The sequence below is a fragment of the Ixodes scapularis genome, unplaced genomic scaffold (genome assembly GCF_016920785.2).
Source record: "Ixodes scapularis isolate PalLabHiFi unplaced genomic scaffold, ASM1692078v2 ptg001274l_1___fragment_1__unscaffolded, whole genome shotgun sequence".
Lineage (NCBI taxonomy): Eukaryota > Metazoa > Arthropoda > Arachnida > Ixodida > Ixodidae > Ixodes > Ixodes scapularis.
In genome coordinates this window covers 2001450-2017897 of record NW_024610129.1, presented here as the reverse complement: position 1 = coordinate 2017897, position 16448 = coordinate 2001450, and the positions used below count along the sequence as shown (strand labels likewise).

Here is a 16448-nt window from a genome sequence, read left to right as displayed (position 1 = left end):
CAGTTATGGCTGAATTATTGCATCAACTTTGGCGCTCCTCTGGCGGACCAGAGAAACGCCAAACCTTAGCACGTCCCAAATACCGAAATGAGGCGTTGCTCTGGCAGCTATGGCTGAAGTATGGCACCAACTTTGGCGCTCCTCTGGCGGACCAGAGAAACGCCAAACCTTGGCACGTCCCAAATACCGAAATTAGGCGTTGCTCTGGCAGTTATGGCTGAAGTATGGCACCAACTTTGGTGCTCCTCTGGCGGACCAGAGAAACGCCAAACCTTGGCATGCCCCGAATTCCCAGTTTAGGTTTTACTATGGCAGTTATGGCTCAAATCTGGCACCAACTTTAGCGCTCCTCTGGCGGACCAGAGCAACGCCACACTTTGGCATGTCCAAAATACCCAAATTGGGCATCGCTCTGGCAGTTATAGCTCTAGTATTGCACTACTTTGGCAATCCTGTGGCGGACCCGAGAAAAGCCAAACTTTGGCACGTCCCAAATACCGAAATTAGGCGTTGCTCTGGCAGTTATGGCTGAAGTATGGCACCAACTTTGGCGCTCCTCTGGCGGACCAGAGAAACGCCAAACCTTGGCACGTCCCAAATACCGAAATTAGGCGTTGCTCTGGCAGTTATGGCTGAAGTATGGCACCAACTTTGGCGCTCCTCTGGCAGACCAGAGAAATGCCAAACCTTGGCACGCCCCGAATTCCCAGATTAGGACTTACTATGGCAGTTATGGCTCAAGTATGGCTCCAACTTTGGCACTCCTCTGGCGTACCGGAGAAGAGCCAAACTTTGGCATGCCATAGGATCGCCCAACTAAGGCTATAGTTAGGCACCGTACTTTGGCACTGATGAATGCCATGGTGCAAAAACCTAACTGCGCCAAAGTTGGGCCCTTATGTTTGCCAGACCTTTGCCCAAGTTGGGCATTCCTCTGGCGTGCTACCTGGGGAATATACCATGTACCGGACATTTTCAACAGTCTCCCTGAAAGAGTGTGGGACCTGGATTCGAAAAAAAAAGTTGAAACAAGCCCTACGAGACCTAATTTAAATCAAGTGTGCCTGCACGAACCAGATTCATCTTCTGGACGTCTTAAACTGTGCTCTAAATATTTTTTTTCTTAGGCCAGTGATGGGAGTTTTATTACAACTCAAGTACCGTGGCAGCTTGACATGGACCTGTGCTTCATTTTTTTAATATTTCGATGTATGTGTGCGTGTTCTTCATGTAATGCGACTATCCACATACCATCAACTCTGGACTCTAACTTTACCAATGCTTCAATGTTATTTTTTCTTAAAACTTGTGTGCGTGTGTTTGTGTGTCTTATGTGCTGATGCACTCTTCACAATGTTGAAATTAATTGATTTATAACTTTACTACTGGTGGTTTAGCCACACAAGCCAATTCTGGCTTCGGCAGACCCAAATCCTACTTCGTCGCATCCGAAAATAAACCATATACCGTTATTATTATTGTTACAACTAGGTGACTGGTGCGCGACCAGAAAAAATCCTCCTGGTCCGGATATCGGTTCCGGGTTCCATACCCGTACCAGGCGGATTTTTTCGGTCGCTCAACAGTCACCTAGCTGTGTTTGGAGATTTGTTTTTGTCCTCTGTCCCTCTTGTTCCCCTTCTCCAGGGATTATTTTCGTCAAAATTATTGTTGTCACGATAATGTCGGACCTCCAGGAAAGTGTGCAAACTGATTTGAGTAGTACGTAAGCGGCGGAAATTCAACGGATAAAACGTCAAATGATTTCGTCCCCTACGAAACTGTGATATTTCTGGCAAGGGTACGTTGAATCTCTTAAGTCATAAGAAAAAACTCCCGATTCTGTAATATTTTTGTTTATTTAAACACAAAGACGCAGGCTGAGAGTTGCAGAAAACTAGATGAAATTCAGCGAGGCGGCTTGAGGATCGCCGAGGCGTGTTAACGGCCACAAATGTCCCTCCAAAGGATTCACATCGGGAAAGCGCAGACCGAGAAAGGCGAGGGAACACACCTGTAAAGCCGGCAAAAAAACTGCGTCACCTGCAACATGAAGAAAAGGTTCCAGGACAGGGAATTGTACGTAACGAGTGACTTGTACCTTTGTACTTTTTTCAGAAACGAAGTAACGACTTAGTTATTTCTGAGGAGAAAGCCCGAGTAGCATAATTTTGTTACTGTTTAATGAAGTAACGAGTGACGGTGTTCAGTTGGCGAGGGGGACGTCTACAACACAGTGTCCAACCTAGTTCTCACCCCGGCTGGGGCCTGTAATTTGCACAACGAGAAAACGCTTGATAGGTTATTCAAAGATGTGCACCATGATATGTCGGTGTAGCAACGGTTATCTCCGCATGAGCGCGTTCACACGCCAGAAATCATAATGACAGGAAGCTGATGCTGTTTCATAAACACAACGGATTCAGAGTAACCAGAAAATAGCGCGTTACCTTCGAGCTGAGACAAGGCGTTTCTTTTGAATCGTAGTAATGAGTAGTGTACTTAGTTCCTTTTCGAGGAAGTACTGAGTATGAGAATTTAGTTGCTATATTTCAGCCACGTGTCTGGCAGAGACATTAAATTTCCCGGTTCCTTGCCGTGCGTCGCACATGAACTGCCGCGACACAACTGAGGTGCTGCACAGCTTGCTGAACAAACTCTGCTGCACACAGCCGCCAAATTTAGAGGACAACTTTTCCGCTAAATTTATGGAAAGGTTTCTACGTTTCAGCCAGGAAATGCTGCGTACGCTTCCACGATAAAAATTCTGGAAAATCTTCACTATATTTTGGTTGAAAACAAATTTTCCGAGAAACGACTCGGATCCACGTGACGTCATGTGACACGATGCAGTCGTGCAACTTTGTGACGGTACGTGCCACGACGACTCTACATGGTTCACATCCAGGGAATCTGCTGCGAAACAACGCCGATAACGGCTTCAGGTGATTTATTTGTGTTAGAAGACTACGGAATCAATAATTTCCTACAGCGCCACATATATTTTTAACAAAATAAAAAAAAAAACTACACTGCTCGAAACCAAAACCTAGACTGTACTGAGGAGCAAGAAAAAATATCGAGGACAGAATTGGCGGAAATCACGTGGCTGTGCAACTTCTTTTTGTTTTTTTTAATCAACTTATTTAGAGCTTCTTAGAAGCCACAAAAATGTGTATCATATTTCTCTTCTATTGTTAATATTATGTGTGTGCCTTCGATGACCTAAGACTTTGATTATATTTGGTGGTTGTGTCGAAACCATAGAAAACGGCTCGTAACCGCGGAGAAGAGAGTGAGCGCGACTCAAACCGGCCAGTTCTCGATCGGCGGTTTTCGGGCGGAAAGAAAACGAATTTCGAGCCGCAAACTGTTTTTTTTTTCTCGGTACTTGGGATCTCATATGTCATGTACAAATAAAACCTTGGCGAGCAAAAATACCCTGCCAGTGCCCCTTAAAAAGGGAGCTGAAAAGGTTTTTGAATTAAAACAAACAGTAAATGTTGAGGTTTAGGCATCTATGGCTTAAATTTTATTTCGAACTTATAAATAGCAGGGTCGTAATAGCAAATTGAAAATTCGACGTCAACTTGCCTATTGCGGCGCGTCAACAGTAGGAAAGCGCTAAACTGGAGAGAAAACCATGCCAAAGTTACGTCATTAGCAAGGTCAGTTAAACCTTGCTCACCATTAACCTGACTCTGGGATGCCTTCAATGACGTCCCGACGCTCTGGACAGATAACAGGCGGAAGAGAGGGAACCCGTATTTAATTCGTTTTTTTATTTATTTGCACACCTACATCGCCTGAAGAGGCATTATAGTGGGGAAGGGCACATACATAAAATGTGTACACTACAAACACAAGATGAAACACAATTATTCAAGACGTAATGAACTGCGGTATTTAGAGGTAACATTGAATATTTTTAAAAACAGCTCTGATAATGCCGTTTCAACAATGTTCCTTGGCAGGTTATTCCAATCTTCAATGGACAGCGGGAAAAAAGAACATTCGGGAACACCAGTTCTGCTGCGAAATGGAAATTTTTTTTTTAATTATTTCTTCTCTCTGATACATAGGACGGCTCAAAAACATACTTGGACCTACTAATTGCGCTATGGATGTAACCAAACCAACAACGCGCGCGAGTTAAGGCAAGAATTCCCCATGGCTTCATTAAACTGTCGTTTTGGGTAGTGAAGAAGAACCTGTCTTTTAATTAATTTTTCCTCTAAATCTAACAGGCAAACTAACTTTAGCACAGAAGTCACGTGAAGTCAATATCCCTTAAAAAGTTAGCAGGAAACTAAATTGGTTTATAGGTCACGTGACATAAATTCTCTCGCTAAACTTAGCGGAGTAAATTAATTTCTGTGTCGGTTTCGTGACGTCGGGTCACGTGACAACAAATTTTTTTTTTTCAAATTATAATAGGAACAATAAATTGATTTCTGGGCGACGCGACATAAATTTCCTGTTAAATTCAATGGGAAAGGTACGGACGGACGGAAAAAACGTTTGGATTGAGGATTTCGTCAAAATACATTTCATGCAGGGTGGAAATATTTAGGTAATTCAGATTTACTTGATTTACATCAGATAATTTGGACAGGGTGTTAATACCTGCCGAGGTTTTTATTTGAACATGGCCTGAGAGCCCACCTACCCAGAACACGATTTGTGGTTCAAAATTGTTTTTCTTTCCGCCCGGAAGCAGTCGCTCGAGAATTGGCAGGTTTCAGTCGCGCTCACTCTCTTTTCTATGGTCACGTGGCGGTAAAACTATGTGCACCAAATATGTTCAAAGTCGAGGGTCATCTAAGGGAGACATTCAATATTAAGAATGAAAAATTACGTGAAATCCTTTTTCTTGGCCTCCAAAAAACTGGAAATGCGTTGATAACAAAAAAAAAATATGAGCAGATAACAGGAAGTGGTTGGAGTTCCTGAGGAACGAGAACTGTGTTTTTCAGCTCCGGTAAATAAACAAAGCATCGCAGAAAGCTCTAACTTCGTGAGAATGTGACGCTAGCGGTTCGAATAGAACTCGAAAGTTCGAGAACATGACGTCACGTAGTTCAAAAGATAATTAAGAAAGATGAATCTTCTCTATGAGCCGACGTCCAGTTAAGCCTAATATCGTCAAAACAAGAAACCACACTGTAGGCGCTTGTAGTATCTAATTCAATGGAAACACAAATTGTCAGCAGCGAAGAAAACAACATCCTCTTTCTGGCTGAAAACATTTCTTCCGTTTACCTTTCACTGAAATAAATGCGATATGCTCTCACCGTGTCATTTCTTGTTTTAACGATATTAGGCATAGGTAGACGTCGGCTCATATCGAACATTTGCTTTTTTTTATTATCTTCTGATCGAGATAATGCCTTGTTATAAAACTTTTCCTTTCTATCTCAACTGCCAGCGTCACATTTCCACAGAATGTTAGACTTCCTGGGATGCATACTTTGGCTGCCCTGGCCGAAAAAACATGGCTCGCGTTCCTCGGAAACTCTCTGTACTACATGTACACCTCATTCTTCCCCACCCCTGCTCTTCTCAATCTGTATGAGCATCGTACCGGCGTGAGGTCGTGCATTACTACTGCCTGGTGTACGTTAAAGACACCAGGCTATAGGGGTAGTACTGAACTTAGTTAAATTGCTCATCTAGAGCTGAGAGACAAGTCGCCCGTTGACGCAGACTAAGTTCAGGCCGTATAAACATACTAAGAATACTTGCTGTATCGCGTTTGCACAGATACGCCTATGCGCAGAAATGTGGCCACGGTCGGCCATCTCTAGCCATGATAATAATATGGCAGACAACGCTGTGGCGGCAGGCAGGCTGCCATAAAGATAGCCGTGGGTCTAGCAGATTGTACCATGGGTGATATTTCGTGCTTAATGTAAATCGCTCGACGAACCAAGCAGATTCTTGAAACTCAGTGGATGCGACAGAGGAAGGTCGATTATGCCGTCATGTTGTGCGGCGCGCTGTTTAAATCGCCCAGATCGCGAAAAGACAAGAACTTACCATCGGCAAGCATTCAGTGTTTTTGTGACTATCCTGGCGCGTAGTGATACGCTGGGGTAAAAATTATTTATTTGTTCCCAAGGTTTCCACGAAGTCGCCCTGCCACCCTTCAGCCAGCTGCGGGTGGAAAATGTGTACCCTATCTAACGGGCGGTAGATTGCGCCACCCTACTATTATGGTGTGGCTAGAGATAATATAACACTACCAAAAATATGGGCGATCGTGGTGGCATTGGCCGCACTCGCGGAGCGGGCGAACGCGAGTGAATCCAGCAAAGAGTCATAGTGATCAGTGGTTATTCTCAATATAGCGTCGTAGCTGGACGACGCTATACGACGCTGCACGACGAACCAACACTGCAATGGACGTGGGGCCGCTACTTGGGAAATGTTCGTCTTCCCTCGTCCCGAGTTTGTTTTATTCGTTCTTTTGCCAGTCAATGTTGCCAAAACGCTCTTCAGTTCATGTTGTTCGTAGTTCCGGCGAATCGATCTTCAAGCGCAGAACGTCGAGCCGAAGGGACATGAGTGCGAAACAATCGCACGATAATGGGTGCACGCAAGTTCGTCGTCGTTGTTGTCTGCTGCACTCGCCCAAGAAGCAGAGAAAAAAAAACGCGGTCGGCGGGAGCCACGTGACTTCTGGCATTTCCTCGTCTACATTTCTCCCTCCTCCTTAATACACATCGTCCACGGGTCTCGGCCATGAGCTTCAGTGCTCATGTTTCGGTTTCATTTTCGAGCACTTCAGTTTTTATCTTTATTAAAAGTATACCTGACTCTATAGCAAAATATAGATTGGGTAGTCTCTTGACACCATATTCAATAGCCCGGTGAAGAATAAAAAAATAAATTTTGATTGCTACGCGTTTCTTTCTCTTCGAATCACTGTAACTAGACATGGTGATTTCCTATGACTACCTGTATTTTTCAACTTGGCAGATTGACTGGTACATTCGTCTGATAACTAAAAACTATGCGGACGAAAGCGTTACTGGAAATCTAAAGTTCAATTTATTAGACCGACCTCGAGAGTCAAGTTCGTTACTCCACAACTGCAGGCAGAGATTGGGAAAACTATAACCCCGCTGGAGCTCTCAGAGAGCCCAGCACGAGACGGCCGGAGCCATCTTGTGCCATGACGCCTGTCTCCTGTGAACTACAGTTATGGAGGCGTCACGCATGCATGAAACGCTTAGTTAGATCGATCTATTAACAACATTTATTTCTGTAATCCCCGCCATATTTGACCGAAAAGAGCTTGATCTTAACTGTTCTGAATTAACCTGACACTGGAGTATAGAAGAAACATCAAAAAGTAGAAGAGATCGAAAATAGACATGGTGACGTCTAAAGAAACTTGATCTTCTTTTAGAGGGTCAGAAAAGCTTCGCTTGACGTGTCGTTCTTGTCGAAGGACATCCTTTTCTAGTTTCAACTTTTTGTTTTCGCGTTTGGATCTTGTTGGTCTAGGCCGTCATGCAGCCGATGAACTTATGGTAAGGTAGAACGAAAGCCCTATACAGCTCTTCCTTGCTTAATGATTTTTTTTCGAATGAAATAAAAAATGTGGCTGCATATAATAAATCAAATATTAAACAAACAATGCATTGTTTTAATTATTTTTTGCTGGAAAGGTTTGATTTAAACCATTATTGTAAAACTAAGCTGATTTAAATCACAATTTAAATTATATTGATTTATATTCTTCACCCTGATTTCATGCTTTAAAGAGAAGCTGAAAAGGTTCTTGAATTTGAAGAAATAGTATAGCGGAGTGAAAGCTAGGAAAAGTGGCGTCGCCAATGGGGTCAGATGATCCTTTCTCGTCACTAAGCTGACCCTCGGATGACGTCAATGACGTCACAACACTCTGGATAGGTAGCAGGTGACAGAGGGGATTGTCGTATGCCCGGAGGCGATTGCTGCACGCATATTTCAAAATAAATACCGTTTGCGTTTTCTTCTCCCGAAGATAAGTGCGATGACCAGATTACTTAGAGTGCTTGAGCTTCCCTTTGAAATAAAACGCGATGGAACGCAAAGCTGCCATCCAGAAGTCGGTCAGGTGTACTTTGCCTAAAGCCACAAAATAATACCTATGCCAAGAGTAGCGAGATTACGGTCAGTCCGCAGGTGAGCTGGTGGAAGTTTGCCAGGATGATTTTAACCCAAAACTGGAACCGAAGGAGAAGTTCCTTTTTTGACAGTGGAAAAGAAAGTAACAGGGGACAGATAGCGTCTCAAACTCCGCAAATAATTTTAATCAATCAACCTCCTTATACACAAAACTACAACCGCAACCAAACCACCGAAAATCCTGTTTTTCAAGGTCGCGCGCAGAACACTCACCCACGTTATAAAACGAACTAAGTGATGGCTGGTACAAAACACAACCACCTTTCGGTTTAGACAAAAAACCTAAACAGCTAGAGGTCACAAAAAAGTACAATGCTTTTGAACTGCGACATCAACACAGTGATACGTTTGGTTGGTTTGGGGGAATCACAGTGTGTGTGTGGTGCAGGAGCCCCGGGTAAGTCGAAGGAAGCACGCATGTCTCGTTAATATGGGCCCCGTTAATATTGATGCCCCCCTATGAGGACGCCACTTTCGTGGACAGACTGGGAAAATACATGCATTTTTGTTTCGTTATTATGGACAACTTACATTATGGACCATTTTTGTTTTACGGGAACGGAGGTGTCCATAATAACGAGACATCACTGTATCGTCCCTTTGGTCCCTGATTTTCTTGTGGGCGCAGCCATTTTTTTTTCCTAGAAAGACTGCGTTATTGGCGATAGCTAGCCTTCGAAACTCCGGATCCCTCGGCTTTGAACATGGTGTCAGGAAGTTTAAGTAATGCCGTTTCGCTTGGCGCGTCAGACTGGTTTAACACTTCCGGGCGACCGGACAGCGTTTTCCGCGATTTCGCCTAAAAGATTTTTTTTTCTTTTTTAACTGGCAACAATGATTCGTAGTACCGAGAGGGTAGAAGTGCCGTTACGCTGACCCGTATAGCTTCGCTCGTGACTCCAGGCCCAGTATATACACCAACGCGCTGCTTCCAAACAAGTCCGCTTCGGGTGCGCAGAAACCAGAATCCAGTGAAGTGAACCGTCGCGTGCGCTGTTCCGACACAGCGCCACACCAGGGGTGAGCCGTCAGAGACGCGTGTTGGTGGCATGCGGACCTCAGATCTTTTTGCTACACTGTTAGCAAGTGCCGTGTATTTGGTGAATATTTGGGGTGAAAAACACGCTATTTACACAAATTACCATAAATTTACACGATGAGTAACGGATAATACGTTCAGATATCATGCGAGGTTGTAAAAAACGTGTTTTGGTTCGGTCATACACGCATAACCGTGTAGCCGACCTCGATAACACGCATCGCCTCCGGCGACGACCGCGGCATTGCAGGCTATCGAAGCACCGGAATGCTTGGGGACACACTTAGAAAGGACCGTCGAGACAAATGCCGCCGAAAGAAACATGTCTCGGAAACAGATATGCACCAAAAGCAATTACGCCATGTCGCGGGACGTTGGCGAAACCCGCGCTTACCGTGGCTCGCCGCCATTTTCTGGTCGATGGCAATGCGGCTTCCCTCATGTCGCCCATGTTTGCATTTAGTTTAGGGCTCTTGATAATAGTTTCTTACACACCACAAATAAAGTCATGGGTCCAATTATTCGTTCCAAACAGTTAAAATGGATATAAAAAGCGTGTCCTCGATGTGAACACGTGACATTGCAGTTGGTTTCGTTTTTGCTTCAACCTTCAACTGCAAGCGATCTGGCCACGGCGCAAGTGCAACGCCGATGTACGCTGGAAGCAAGCGCCGGTTGGCTTTCGTTCTTTTTGTTTGACTGGAGAAATTTCTGGCAGTCGCTATTGTTTTGGTTTGACGGGACGCGAGAAGCTTCGCATAGAGCTTCGCAGTTTGCGAGCACATAGTGAAGACGTGACCGGAGAAGTGCCCCTGTGACGTTCCCGGAAGACGGAAAGTACCATTCGTCGTGTGTGCTTTGAAAGCGAGGGGAGTCACGGGTCCACGAGTGCGCAACCACAAGCCAAGGTTCACGACAGCGCTGCGTTCTTCGGCGATCTCGTTCTCTTTGGGGCAACACGGCGATGCGAGAAAGGGCCGAAACGTTCGTGGTGTGTGGTGCGGTGCTTGTAGGTAGAAACCCGCACTAACGCGGAGCTCATATTGGTTGTTGTGGGGTTGCGTTTGGCGGGTTTAGCCCCGTCGTCGTCAGCTGATCCGGTCCAGCTGGTCGGCGAGGACGCAGCGAGCGTTCTTAAAAGTAAATCTTCCTTCGTTCCGTTTCAAAATGTGGAAGATTCCCGACGCATACCGTGAGTAAAATGCTGCGGCCGTTTTCAACAAAATTACGTCGTTTTAATTGAACAAGGGACTTCGGATAGTTTCCCTAAATCTGCCGTTTCTATGCTTCGTGTCGTTAGACTGCATTTGCACAGCGACGTGTTCGCACAGCGACGCACACCGCTCGAGTAGATGATTCGGTCCCGCAAACGACCGGTTATACAGAATTTCAGGGAAACTTAAGACACCACCGATGTTTTTCTGTAAATCTCGTGTGACTCGTGTGAGTTTGTTGCGCTCATCATGCGGTGTGAATAAACTATAGGGCAAGATTTTCTACCTGCCCACAGATCCATGAACTGAGACCAATTTTTTACGTAGAGAACATAGTGGTTTTCCTTTACATTGGGAAAAGGCCCGAATATGTCTCTTTTCCCTCTGGCACTGCCCCAAGTTTCAAGTTGCAGTTTCAGTAGACATACCTACTAACAGGTACAAACTGCTCTAAAGCAGGTAAAAGACTGGAAAGTCAGGACGGTGCGGACACCATGTTTTGCGCTTCTCGCAAGGTGACTGACGCTTTTGCGAGGTATGCGGAATATGCAAACGATTTTGTTATGCCCTTTGTTTGCGTCTCCAGAAAAAAGAATAAGATTATTTACAAATTTAGGCGCAATCACAAGCCAAGATTTACGATAACAGTGCGTTCGCTTCGGTGGTCCGTGTAGTGGTATTATACGCTGCTTTCTGCAACACCGCGTCATGACGAAGAGCTGGAACGGTCACGGTCTGTGCTGGGCTAGCGGTTGACAGAAACCCGCATCGCCCGCATCGGCACCGAGTGCACTTGGGCTGTTGATGCTCGAGCCTTTCATACGCGGCTTGTCGCCAGCTGATCCTGCTGCTCGACGGTGAGGAAGCGGCGAGTGTGACCTCTGAAGTAAATGTAAATCCTCGTTCATCCAGTTATCCAGTGTCAAAGTGTGGAAGATGTCCAACGTGTACTGAGGGCGGGAACTACGAGCGTTTTGCCTTGCTTTTATAACCGAAACCAGAGCAGCGAGATAATTACCTTGCGTACTCCAAAATGACGCAAGCAATATGTTTCAACAGGTCGAGTACGTCACCGCGGATGTAGGCGAGACTGTGCACTGTTTAAACGCTTGCAGTATCCACGAGTGCTACCAGAAAAACGACGTCAACAGAGAAGGAGCTCGCGATTTTAGCATAATGCAGTGCCACGGGCTCGTGAATTTTCAATGTGGCTACATAAAAATATTAAAAAAAAAAAAAAAAAAAACGCATCAGCGCCACATTAATGATCACGAATAACACCGGTCACAAACTCCCAAGCCTCACCGCTTCGCTCGACACCAACACGACAGACGACAACAATCTGCATCAAAACGCCCCAAAAGTGAAGGCGTCTGCTCCCGTACGCGTACTACAACTAGCGGAAGTGAAGTGTTGGGCGGATGTCCTTCACAATAATATATATAAAAAATGCCTTGCGCAAGTATAATTTCCATTGATTATTGAATACGTACTGATAAAATCCCAATCATTTGTTTTTCTATCTGATTCAAGCGAGTCGGACTGCTCATAACACTGGTCGACCATGAAAATAACAAAAATTTGAACTTTTTCATGGCCGGTTTAAGATTTATTGTTAGTACAGCGTTGTTTTTCGCAAAGGACTAATTTTACAGATTTTGCCTCCATACTTTTTAAATGCAAACAGTTCTTACATACTGCTGTCCATTGTGCCGTGTTCTGTGTCTTCTTCTATAAATCGGTAACGGTCAGCGACCAAAGAGCTCACCCGTACATGTCAAGCATATATACGCCGCGGGGAGAGTCCGTTGTTAGTGTTGTTAGTGTTAGGAAGTGTCGGGCGTAGTGTCGGTGTTGTGTTTGTGTATGTGTCGCTGCTGTGTCCTACGTGGTGCTCGTCTTGTCTGTGAGGTATGTAGAGTAGCAGTCTACTCGTGATAGTTCCCAGCGTATTAACCCACTCCTGCTTTTTTTTTCATTGGTTGCTAGAAATCGCACTAGGTGGCGCAAGTTACCGCCCGATTACAAGAGTTTGCTTGAGCTATTTATCCATGTAAATTCAATATTCGTTTTTTTTTTTTTTTTTTTTTTTTGTCTAGCGGTTTTGTCGTAGCTGCCGACACCACCGACCGCCGACGATGCACGTACGTACCTTTGCACGTAGCTACGTCCGCCGCTCGGAGACTGTTTACTGTGCATAAAAGACATCGAACAAGAACGAACGCGTCCTGTATGCTTTCAGTTCGGCTGAAAGGCGCGGCTGGCTGGGCTCGTCCCTCGCCTGTTCTCGGCTGCTGGCCGCCATGTTTCACAAGGAACACGTTGAACCGTGCTTCTCGGAAGGCAAACACGGTGTAGCGTGTTAACTTTACACAGCACCTCATGTGTAGACGAAAAACACAGATGGCTCCGTGTAAAACGAACACGTTTCGACGTGTCCGCTATGGTTCAACGGTTTACACGTCTGGGCGTGTTATTTTTGCTAACAGGGTAGAACATTGCCATGGCACAGGTCACCCAAAAGGAAGGGGGGTTGTTGTGAACTTACGTCGAATATGAGCTTATTCAATGTCTTCCGCCGGAACGGGTGAGCTGCCGGCTTCGCCGATACAGTAAGGGGGGTCACATACGTAGCCAGTGAGGCAGCAGTGCTGATTGTCCGAGCAACAGACTGCATTCTTCAGGGGACAGCAGCCGGCATTGCACTGCGTTTCGGTGCCAGGGCATGCTCCGCCACCGGGGCGAAGTTGGCTCAGGGCTGTCGGGACAAGTTTTATTTCAGTATCAGCCACGTATCTTGGCTGCTGATACTAGACGCTGTTTGCTATATTGAACAAATTAAAAAATATCGCCTAAAACAGATATTAATGCCATGAACACTTGGGCATCGCAGTTCTTTGGGACAAAAATGTGCTTTTTGCCTGCGCATTTAGTGCCTTAAAATGCCCGAAGAAGCCAAGGTAGAACCAAAAGTGACCTTTTCGGCCCAGTCTGGGTTTTGCTCAGAATCGCCTATCAGGAGCCAGAGTTAGTTCTGGTTGTTGCAAAACGTGGGTCAAGTGAGGCGTTTGTTTCTCTAGCTTACTGCTTATGTATGCGAAAGCACATGGTGGGGTTTCCAATGAGCAGCGTTTTTATATAAGAATGCTATGCAATGTGACATGCGGCGAAGAGATTTGGAATGTATGGGGTGTTTGTGAGAGATCCGAACCCGGCTTTTCGCACCGCAAAAGAAACTGGACACCGCGGAGAGCTCGAACTCCGTCAGAACGTAGCCCCAACCTTTCGAGCAAGATGCCAAGGTTTCAGCACCAACCGTGATCTTACTCAGAAGTTATAAGTGATTTTTCTTTTAATTTTAATGGTAAAATGGGGCCCACTTTTGCCCGTTTTCGGTTACGGGGGCCATAGAGCTCCATGTATACGAGAGCTCCGTGGCGCTCGGTGGGAAACGCTGCGAGTCACGCTGGGGGCGAGGCTGGCGAAGGTTAGGTGGCGCTGCGTGTATCAACTAGTGATGACGTTTGGGGTGGAAAAGGTCTTGTCTTCTAGGTTGTATTGGTTAACACCCTCCCTCCCGATCATGGCGCTACACCATTATACACCGTTTCACGATAACTTGGCGAACTGTGGAAGCTGCGGCTTCCGCGGTCCAATAAGAGCGCCGGAGCAAGGCACGTCATAACACTCCATGGTCGAGGCCACGGGGGCCTCGTTACCGCCACGGCCATAGCGCCGTCCGCGACGAAAAGTAGTTCTAGGCTTCTTTTTTTTTAAACAGCAATGGAACTCGCGCGATTCCATCTCTAACTAAAAGATACGAAGAATAAAGAATAAACAATCACAAATTAATGTGTTTTAATTATACTTGAAGCAAAAAAGTGACGCCACATCTGTATCCACTCTCGATTTTTTTTTTCTACTTGTTGCGCCGTGGCCGTTGCTGACCGCAGCCGTGCAATCGGCCGTTTCCACTCAAAACATCGCATTGCGCCCTGGCATTAGCACCTGACACCAATTCGCGGCTAAATTGAGCGTATGGTTGTCTCATGAACTGTTCCCGAAGTGCTCGCTATTCTAGCGGACGGAAATGTTGCTGCTGTGGACGTTCATCCGAAGTTAGTTGGTTTCGGAGCAGGCGACTCTTGGCTAGCAGACGACAGGCGGTTCCTCCGGGCCACGCGCCTCGCATTTGGTGTAGTGACACACATTCTCCCCTTTCGTCTAGTCACGTGCATCTCTCTAACGTTCTCATTGGACCGCAGAGCCGTAGCCTCCACAGTTTGAAAAGTTATCATGAAACAGAGTATTGTCACGCACGCTATGACGTTTGGGTGTGATTAAAACAAAAAAAAAGGGGGGGATGTCTTAGTTGGAATGGTTTGTATACACCACTGACACCCTTTTCAAATGTAGATCTTAATAATTTTGAAAACACGTTCTGCGCTGACACCAGGGAGTTCGAGCAGATAGTTTCTATGCCTCCGATAACGATACCTGATAGCGATGCGAGGCATACTCAAAGAGTATCGTTATCAGAGGTATTGAAACGACATACTAAAATTCTTTATTGCCCTTCGCTGCTCAAGGTTCGGTATTAGTGGAGCTGTCAAAGTGCGACCTGAGATACGTATTGGGAATCTAAACTCGGCGTACGGCGTTTCTAGTTTTTAAAGAGATATCATGTGGCACGTACCGATAATGGCAAAGAGCACACCAGCTATAACTCTCCTCGGTGTCATGATCTGCAACATATGAAATATTTATGAGGTTGTGTCGAGCGACAATAGATTAACCTCAAGATATCTTACCACGTGCTCGCCTGGCGATAAAGCGAGTCCCGAAAGGGAGATAAAATACATAGGTGAAATATTTTTCTTCGTAGTATAAAACCTGTCTGCGTAACTTTTTTTTTTGTATTCCTTCATTTGTTAGGTTAACAAAGGTGTCTGCTTAGAACTTCACATTTTGGTTAAAAAAATAGGCAAGAGTTAAAAAAAAACACTGCTCCTCGTGCAGAAAAAAAAAATTAGCTCCAGCAATAATTTAATTTCAGAAGGACGAGAGTTCCTCGACAGTTTTCCTGGCGTTTCAACAAAAACAACACCAAACAGCGACGAATCATTAAATGACTCTCCGGCCTCCATTGAGCTGTCGACAGTTCAAGGGTATGTCGAGGATCTTACCGTCGCTCCCCAGCGAACGAGATATTGCTTAATAAGGAGGCTGAAGCAAAGATGCCTGAGAAGTAAGGCACGCCCTGCATTTATTGAGCTGTCAGTGACAACGGCCGCCTCGGTATTGCTATGCCCCTGTCATTTGAGTGAGTGAAAGTACCAACTTACTTTGGAAGATTTCGATTAAGTGCCTGCACAATATTTACCCCAGAAGACGCTCTTCTCGTCAGCTGGTAGCATGCAGTCGGGGCTCCGACCCTTTATAGTCTGTAGCAGCTTTACAACAGCAGGACAGCTCCCTGCTCGCCATGATTGGTGGTTTCCCCCTCCGCACTCTCCTTCTCTGCAAGGTTCGCTCTGCGAACCGTTCAATGCGATTCGAAAGGAAGAGGGTTTTGTCGGAGCATCTGTTCCGCTGTTGCTATAGCCTGCTACAGACTACAGCTCTCGTGGTTTTCAAAGCGAGCAATCAAACAAAAACGCGGTGATAAAAACTAAAGTGTAGGCATGATGAGAAAAATACGTTGATGAAATGCCTTTCCTACCTTGTGAAATCTATGAAAGTGGAATCTAACCATTAATTTTATTACTTTTTTATTTCTGCCTTTGATGATTCGTTGAGGTCTCAGAGGGTCCCACTAGCACGTGTATTGGACTGAAGCAGCCTCAGGAACAGCAGCATTCTTTTTTTTTTTTTTAGTAAACTGAGATTTTTAATTTTGAAGATTTCAACGTACCTCAACAGGTACAGCCACATAACCGGTAAAGTAAGAGAAATCCTTGTTCACCGATGGTAGTAATTTTAACAAAAAATAAAAAAAATACGACTGTTCAACGGTT

General features: G+C 45.3%; 1 long non-coding RNA gene across 1 annotated transcript; it reads right to left on the bottom strand.

The window, feature by feature from the left end:
* Positions 1–1840: 1840 nt before the first annotated feature.
* On the bottom strand, positions 1841–15857 carry LOC115331619. The gene is made up of 4 exons (XR_005715687.3): positions 15777–15857; positions 15128–15176; positions 12980–13189; positions 1841–2014 (listed from the first exon to the last, which is right to left on the bottom strand). It is a non-coding gene; the product is annotated as an uncharacterized LOC115331619 (long non-coding RNA).
* Between the last annotated feature and the right edge of the window lie 591 nt (positions 15858–16448).